Source organism: Anser anser (genome assembly GCF_964211835.1).
Source record: "Anser anser genome assembly, chromosome: 8".
Lineage (NCBI taxonomy): Eukaryota > Metazoa > Chordata > Aves > Anseriformes > Anatidae > Anser > Anser anser.
The window spans coordinates 7,964,728-7,972,613 of record NC_139728.1 but is presented as its reverse complement, the minus strand read 5'-3'; the positions used below and the strand labels follow the sequence as shown (position 1 = coordinate 7,972,613).

At 38.0% G+C, this 7,886-nt stretch overlaps 1 protein-coding gene across 1 annotated transcript in view; it reads left to right on the top strand.

The window, feature by feature from the left end:
• The window catches only part of CDC73 (cell division cycle 73), a 95,256-nt gene that overhangs the window by 59,475 nt on the left and 27,895 nt on the right, over nucleotides 1-7,886 (top strand). The gene's annotated exons all lie outside the window — the stretch shown is intronic.

Here is a 7,886-nt window from a genome sequence, read left to right as displayed (position 1 = left end):
GATGCCTAGAATAGCTTAGGCGCAAGACAACTGTGAACCATGCAGCATGTATCTGCAAAACAAAGGTGTTTAACTTTGGAATATTTTCTTCCAAAAACTTCAAAATTTTCCTTTATGTAATTTTTGTAGGGTATCAGTCAAACCTTGTCAAACTACTTCTAAAATAAATTAGACCCTAAGGATGAGTTATTTAAATGAAGTTCTCTCTTGACAACAGTAACAGAAGTTTCTCAAATGAATGTACAGGGGTTGCAATAGTCAAGTGTACTGCTTAGGAAGAAAGATAATTTTCTGCCTGGTGGCCACAAGTCCCCTGGAAGTTAAACTAAATACATACATCACAGCTGACATGTAAACCAAATGTTCCAATATAGGCCATGCTTTTTGAGTACTCCATGAATACTCTGCAAAGATTATTCCATTTTATCAGAGTGAATTGTAGTATTATTTCAGCTGTAGTGTATTTAAAGCCTTTCAAGTGACAATTCAAAATGATTAATGGCAACACTTTCATAGGTAGTTATCTTTACCTTAAAACTTCTATTTTTCTTTTCAAAATGTGTTAATACATGATATCAGAATGCTTAGTTTAAACTTTGTGTTAAGGATTATTATGTGTATGGCCAGTGCCCTTTTGTCTCTGCTTCTAAAAGAATACATTTCCAGTATGGCATTTAGATTAGAGAGGACAGGGTTACAGAATATTTGTAATGCGAGTGGCTATTTTGCGATCCCAGTGTGTTCCTGAACTATCACAAGCATATATGGAACTGAATGAAAAATAGCAATCTAGAAATGACCACAAGTGTCAGTATCGCCTGCCTTATTTTCCTTAGCAAAATTTCAATATTTCTTAGTTAATTGTGAAACCAGTCTTACACTTGCTGCATTTTTTATAAATGGTTGAGATTTTGCGCTCTGTTGAAATGATACCCAAGCCATAAATTTAGCGATTCCACTAATCTTTGAATGTTTTGCATTTAACACACACATACAGCGATAGAGATCAATCTGAAATGACAGAACACGAGAAGAGGTTTCCAGTAACTGTGAAATGTGTGTATTTTTATGTTCCCTAATGAGCAGTTTATAATTGTTCTATCACTCAATAAAGGATTTAAGCACATCCCTGAATTTAGCAAAGTTGTTAGAGAGAGAAAAGACCGGATGATCTCTTAAAGTCGGGAGGGCTTATTCCATTGGCCCAATGAAAAATTTCAAGGGGATTTCTCATAATTCTGAAGCTTTTATTTTTTTATTAAATGAATAGATATTCTAGCTCTCCAAGAAGAATTCAGTCCTGGGAGTTCATACAGTCCATTGTGAAGAGCACAGGTCAGGAGTGCTTCAAAATGTCCACTGTCCTGTTCTATTTTTGCATTATGTGCAAATTTTGCATATTGAACTACTGTCCAGAAACATTTCTTTCCTCAATAACGTGTTGTTTTCTGTCTCTATCACATTTCCTCTCCTTCCAGTGTTGTGATTTTTCTTGTCTTTCCCCCAGGCTTTGCATCCAATTATTGCTGATTTTAAGTGCTAAATGAGGATTTTCTTTCCAGGGGATGGACAACATAATTTCATTTATATTGTGCAGCATTTTTGGATGTGCAGCTCTCCCCTGATGAAGTGACATGCCAGTGGTAGTATTTTCTGCCTGTCGCAAGCGTTCCTTTTGCATTCTGAAAAGAGCGTGGACTTTATGAAGCTTTGATTCAGCACAGCAGGAGAGAAGGCCAATGAGCAGAAGTACCAAATGTTCAGAGGCAGTTTAAAGAACTGTGGAAAATAAACTTAAGTTTCCCCCTTACCTTATGACCTTTTTCATTCCAGCTGCCTGCACTATAAGATCAACTTGCCCCTAGCATCCCCCCACACTTTGCCAGCATGAGAATTTGAAAAGTGAAATTGTTATAGGAACTGAGACTTTGGTGAAGACCCGGTGCTTTATATCAAACTACTTTCAAGACAGGAAGGTGGCATCCTGTGGAAGTTAACAGGTCATCACCTCTTAGGCCTAAGGAGAAAAATGCATTGTTCTAGCTTTGACAGCCTGCCTGTTACCACCTGCCCTGTCCCTTCTTTCTGCCCAATCTGTTCCCAAAAAAGGTGCAGAAAAACCTTTTTTCCTTTAGGCTGTCTTCTGGCCTTTGAGGCGTCCCAGGGATTTGAAGAGTTCTGGCCCCTCAGGTTCACTGCCCGGACACAGAGCTCCTGCCCGGCGCTCTTCTGGGGCTGCTGGATGAGCTACGTCCATTCTCTGAGACTGAGAGAACTGCAGCTCTGATGTTATCTCCTTGCTTATTTGTTTGGCCATGTATATGGTTTGAATATACATATTGAATATACTTACTGAATATGTGAATATGGGAGCATTTCATCAGCCTCAAAAATTCCTGGTTCTGTGTGTTAAGTGAAGTTGAAATTGGCGATGCAGATCTTCACTTCATGTTAAACAGCATGAAATTGAGCAGCTGGACTTTCAGACCTGTCAGAATTTCACCGATCTTGAGACAGAGACTTGCATTGACTCTTTCCACGTGTTACATTTCCTCAGTAGCTTTAGTACATTAATTTCTACAGCTCCATTCTGTAGGTACCCACATTTACAGCTGATTTTGTGGGATATACAGGGTTTACAGTAGAAACCACAAACATTTAGTAAGTGTCTTAAATGCCTGAAGCCTTTTCTTCTAACACAGATGCTTAGACTGGGAAAAGCAACAAAATCTGTGGGAGAAATCCTTTCTCCAGTGATCTGAGTGGTTCTATCCCGGTAATAAATTTAATAGTATTAAATAGTTCATATTCAATGTAAAACTTGAATCTTAACTTGGAAAATAAGTCCATTTTTAAGAGCAGTTCCCTATTGTGCTCTTGGACAGGACATGTTGGGGAAACTAAAATTACTTCCAATACCCTGCATACCAACTGGTTTGATAGGTTTACTTTGGCTTGGCCAGACAGAGCAGTGTCTGTTTTTTCCCCAAAGTTGTTCCATGTTAATGATTCCCTCAACTTAGTGGTTTCCAGTCAGTGTATATTAATGAATAAATCACTTTAATATGTTTAATATGTTTTATCATGTGTTGTACTTAAATTCATTGAAGTGATTGCCTGTTATTTCAAAGTAACGTGTTCTTGGGGAGAGATTTATTTGGAAGTATACATTTGTATATGTTTCTGGTGAGCAAAGAAATCAAGCTATTTTATAAAATGACTTCCCATGCCCGTAGTTGCTGGTCTGTCCTACAGACTTCCTTGTTCCACTTCTGAAGTTCACTTTACATTTCAATGACAGCATTCGTTTAATTACTTCCAAGGAAATGGAGACTATTCCATGGAAAACATTCTTTTCGTCTGATAACTATGTTCGTAATTCCTTCTGTAATTTGTGTAAGACTCTAGTTTAATTTTGTGAGCCTGAAGGTTTTTTCATATAAAATACTGATGTATAATCAGAATTACTGGGATTTGGCTTTTACTTAAGTACATGACCAACAGGAAGTCATTAGAGCTTGGCTTGGGTTCTGTTAATTGTCAGAGAATAGTGGTTCAGAACGAGAGAATTTTTATTTTGCTACTATCCTCAACTATATTTCAGTCATTTTTCATGTAATTTAGGGTTACCTAATGGAATAAGAAAGTAGAGGCAGCTCTCTTGCATGTTGTCCATCTCAAGGCATAGTATTGAAAATCATTAATGCATACTGTATGCAGGTTTGTATTGAACAGGAAGGGAAATATACTTAATACTACAGTCCTGAATGCAAAAAATTTGGCCTAAAATTAAAGACTTCCTATTTCTATGATAGAGATATATTCTAGTAACTCTTAATCACCATCTGCAAAGCTTTCTATTGCTGATCCGTATTACTAGAGTAAATTTATAGGGAGCATCTGTCATCCTGTTAAAATAAATAAATGTATCTGTCATATTCATAAATCCCACAAATCTCATGACCTTGGACGACGGGTTGCACGTTGCAGATTCTTTTTAAGTCTTCTCTCAAGGATTTGTGTAACAAAGCATTTTTCAGAAATCTGAATGCTTATTTTTTTTCCTCCCGGTTCATGCACATTTGAGCTTTACTCGCATGCAAGTGTTAGGGTTTACAGTTCCAAAAGAAAGCCACTAACTTTAGGGAGACCAAATTTTTTTTCCCTCCAGTCTTTGGGTGTCTGTCTTTACAGTTTGCCTTGGAGCTTCTTATTTTGCCAAGTATAAAAACCTCAGTGATTCTATTAATATCAGTAAGAAGCATAGTAATGAAGAAAAAAACCACAAAAACAATGGATTTCTACTTCTATCACATTTGTAAGCAAGGAAAGGAATCAAAACACCTCCTTAACCAATTTTGCTTGGAAAAAGGCCTGGATGCAATAATTAGAGTAAAGGGAATCCCTCTTGTTGAGAATTTAGGTCACCTCGTATTGAAAAGGTATCTTTTGCCGTTTTATTTTTTTTCCTTTTGACCCTATGTAGCATTGTCTGGAAGCATGCACCAGTATCATCTGTACTTTAATGCTGGCTTTGCCTAATGACAAGAAGGCTTGTTTTGTTCTGTGTAATTAACTTCGTTATCTGAGGTGGGCTGGGGAATGGCGTGGGGAAGGAGATAGCCCCGTAACACGGGAACCGCTGGACGTAGCGCGGAAAGAACAGCTTCCTTGAATCTCTGCTCTTCCCTCAGTGGCAGGTTGGTTGGGACCATTGCCAGGTTAAAATTGGATCTATGTATTCACATGATAATGCCCACAATCTAATAAGGCTGGTGGAATGTCAACCATTAGGGAACAGATGCGTCAGCCTACTCTGAATGGTCTGGTGGAGTCGGTTCGGTCCCGGGTGGCCAGAGCTAATAAGCTGTGATGGCTCTGTGTCGGATTGCTCGCTTGTTCTTGAAACAATGCTGCCGCATACATGAGATGCTTGCAAGATTTATAAATAGTAGCTCCATGCTGTGTGGCAGTGCTGTTTCTGAAGCCCTGCTAGCCTGGGAAGGAAGCTAGCTATGTTTCTGTGGAGCTACCCTGAGCGAATGAAATCAGTAAATCTAAGGCACCTCGCATCTAGGATGGAAAATCTGCTGCCTGGATTATCTCATTGATTGAGATCTGATGGCAGCGATAGGCTGGGCTTATATAGAATGGCTGTCATTGTGACTTGTCATTATTTTTACCTAATTTTCAAATATTTCTCTTCAAACCAGGCACTAGTCAATGACATGTTTGAGAAGAAAAGGGTTTTTGCTGTTCCTTCAAAATAGGCATGTATTCAACTACACAAGAATATGGCAACATAGAAGCGAAGAAATAAGGAAGAAATAGCTCTTGAATAGTTTTTCCTTACATTTTCAAAATGTCTTTTTAGAAGAACAAAGGAATAAATATGAAGGTGTGAAGTTTCTGAGCTTATTACCAGCGTTTTGAGCTACGTGCTAAACTACCATGTGCTGTCCTTTCTCAAAAGGTGATGCTGCTATTTTGATTTTGTGTTTTTTCTCACAAAAGTAGAGCAGCACCAGCATAAGACAAGGAAATTATTGGATGAGTCCCTGTGAAATTAAATTTGTTTCTGACTGGTAAAGCTCTCCAGAGCACGTACAAAAAGTTCCAGGGTGTCATAACAGAGGAATCTTGTTACTCTATTTTTTTTCCCTCCTCAGCGAGATCATTCTTGGCATTGAGAACCTTACCATCTTCCAAAACATTGTCTGCTCTCTGTGGCTTACTCATTTTTATTTCCTGCCACCTAAGTGCTCAAGAGTTTTCCAGTGAGGGGATCTTTCTTCGCAACAGATTGCTGTAAGAAAAAAAAAAAAAAAAACCTTGTTTACTTTTTGTCACTGACAGTAGGTTTTTCAAAGGCAAAACAACTGTTTGAAGTACCAGGACAGCTGTGAGGGCTGAAAGAGAGCTGAGCGGGTCTTACTGCTTAAGGCAGATTTCCTTCAGGTACACTGTGAAATCCACGGGATCATTAAGGACAACTGATACTTGCTAAAAAGTGAGTAGCAGAAATAATAGTTGCACTGAACCTTACCTGTGCTGCCCAGCATAGTTTGTCATCCGAACTTTATTCACAGTAGGAAGCTACTACTTAGATCAGTTTTTGTGTGGATGTATGTATATACAGACAGAAGAGGCCATTTGAAAACTTTTAAAAACCTGTTTTAAAATATGCTTTTGAGCCTGTTCGTTTAGTAGGGGGGGTATTTTTTTTCTGCAGCGATGGATGAAGATAGTATAAAAGTCATAGCATAATAGAAAGATCTGAAAGTTTGTAGACTTTATGTATGGCTCTTATCCTGTCTTGATCTTTGAATAGGATGCCCCCAGACTGTATGAGTGAGATCTTGCCAGCTGACCTTCATTTAAGAGGATTGCATTTCTGCACTACCGAAAATGCAGCTATGCCCTAGCTATTTCAAAGAGCATTCGTATTATAAAGCACATCTCATAATGCATAAGCTAGAAGCTTGCAGATGGACTATCTAGCATATGGATTGTGTATAAAATGAAAAAATAAAAGTTGAATGCTGTCATCTTTGTGCTTTGAGAACGACTTAATTTAATCTTCACTATGAAAGGGAGAATAATGGGGAGGTTAGATATAATGCTAAAGGAAGCTGGGAGTAGAGGCAGATTTTTCGAAATGGAAAAAATTGTTTTGTGTGATATGGCCAAAATCCTTCCTGTATTTTAACATAATACATGGTTTATCACAATTAATTTTTTACATAGGCACATATCATTGACTTTGGTGTTCTGCAATAGGGCGATATGAATGATGTGTTCATTCAGAATACAAATGCATTAGTGGCTTTTATTATCTATTTGCTATATAATATTGTAGCAATAATATGTTGCATGCATGCTAGTGCAAAAAAATTGAGGTCAATTCTTTCAACCTTGATATTAGATGAGAAGTACAAGTAACAAGCATTGGTGCTATCATGAAAACGTGGTGTACATTCTCCTACTGTTCATCTTAAACATGAATCTGTGATGCATGAGACAACAGTCACCTGGGTGGGACACAAGTACCTTAATATCATGATGAAAACTGTGATTTTGTTGCTTGATTCACATACATGATTTCTTTTGGTTGGAGGAAAACAACCCTGTCAAAAGGTTGTATAAATTCTGAGTGCTGGGCTTTCAGAGTGTAGTTAAATGAAGAAAACAAAGTCAAACAGTACCTTGTCTGTTTTGTTCTTTGGGTACAAAATAGAAGGTTTGAGTTTGTTATAATGTTTGGAGAACTGTTTCATCGAGGAATCTGTTAGGGAAGTGTAAAAGCGTAGTCTAGGAAATTCAGGGTTTGAGGTTCAGGTGGTTTCATAGCTGTTTCGGCTGACAGTGAAGTGATTTAGTGCTATGTATTAATGATCCCTGCAAAATACATTAAATTTTTAATGTCAACATCTTTATCTAGGAAGGAAAGCTTCATGCCTTTTGGAGTTATCCAGTTGCACTAAGTAGACTTGGGGGTGGGGTGGGGTATTGATTTGATCTATTTTGAGTGCCCTTTCATAATTTTAAACAAAACCATATTTTAATGAAAATTCTGAAATGAGAGTTCTCTAATGGTGTGTAGTGGAATAAATGTCACTGGCAAAGCTGGGAGGTGAGAAGATGGATGAACAGGACCATCACAGGCGTGTAACAGTACCAAAACCATCACATTTTTATTCTGTGCATTTAACAGTGTGTGCGAAATTTCTTCATAATGCCCTTCATAGAGAAGATGTGGGTAGTCTAGAAGACAGTACATCAGAACTCCTGTGACTGGTGGGAGTGGGATACTAATATTGTAAACTTTAGAAATGCTGGGACCTCAGAATATCATACCGAGAAAGAAGCGTTCATGGTTCTTACTA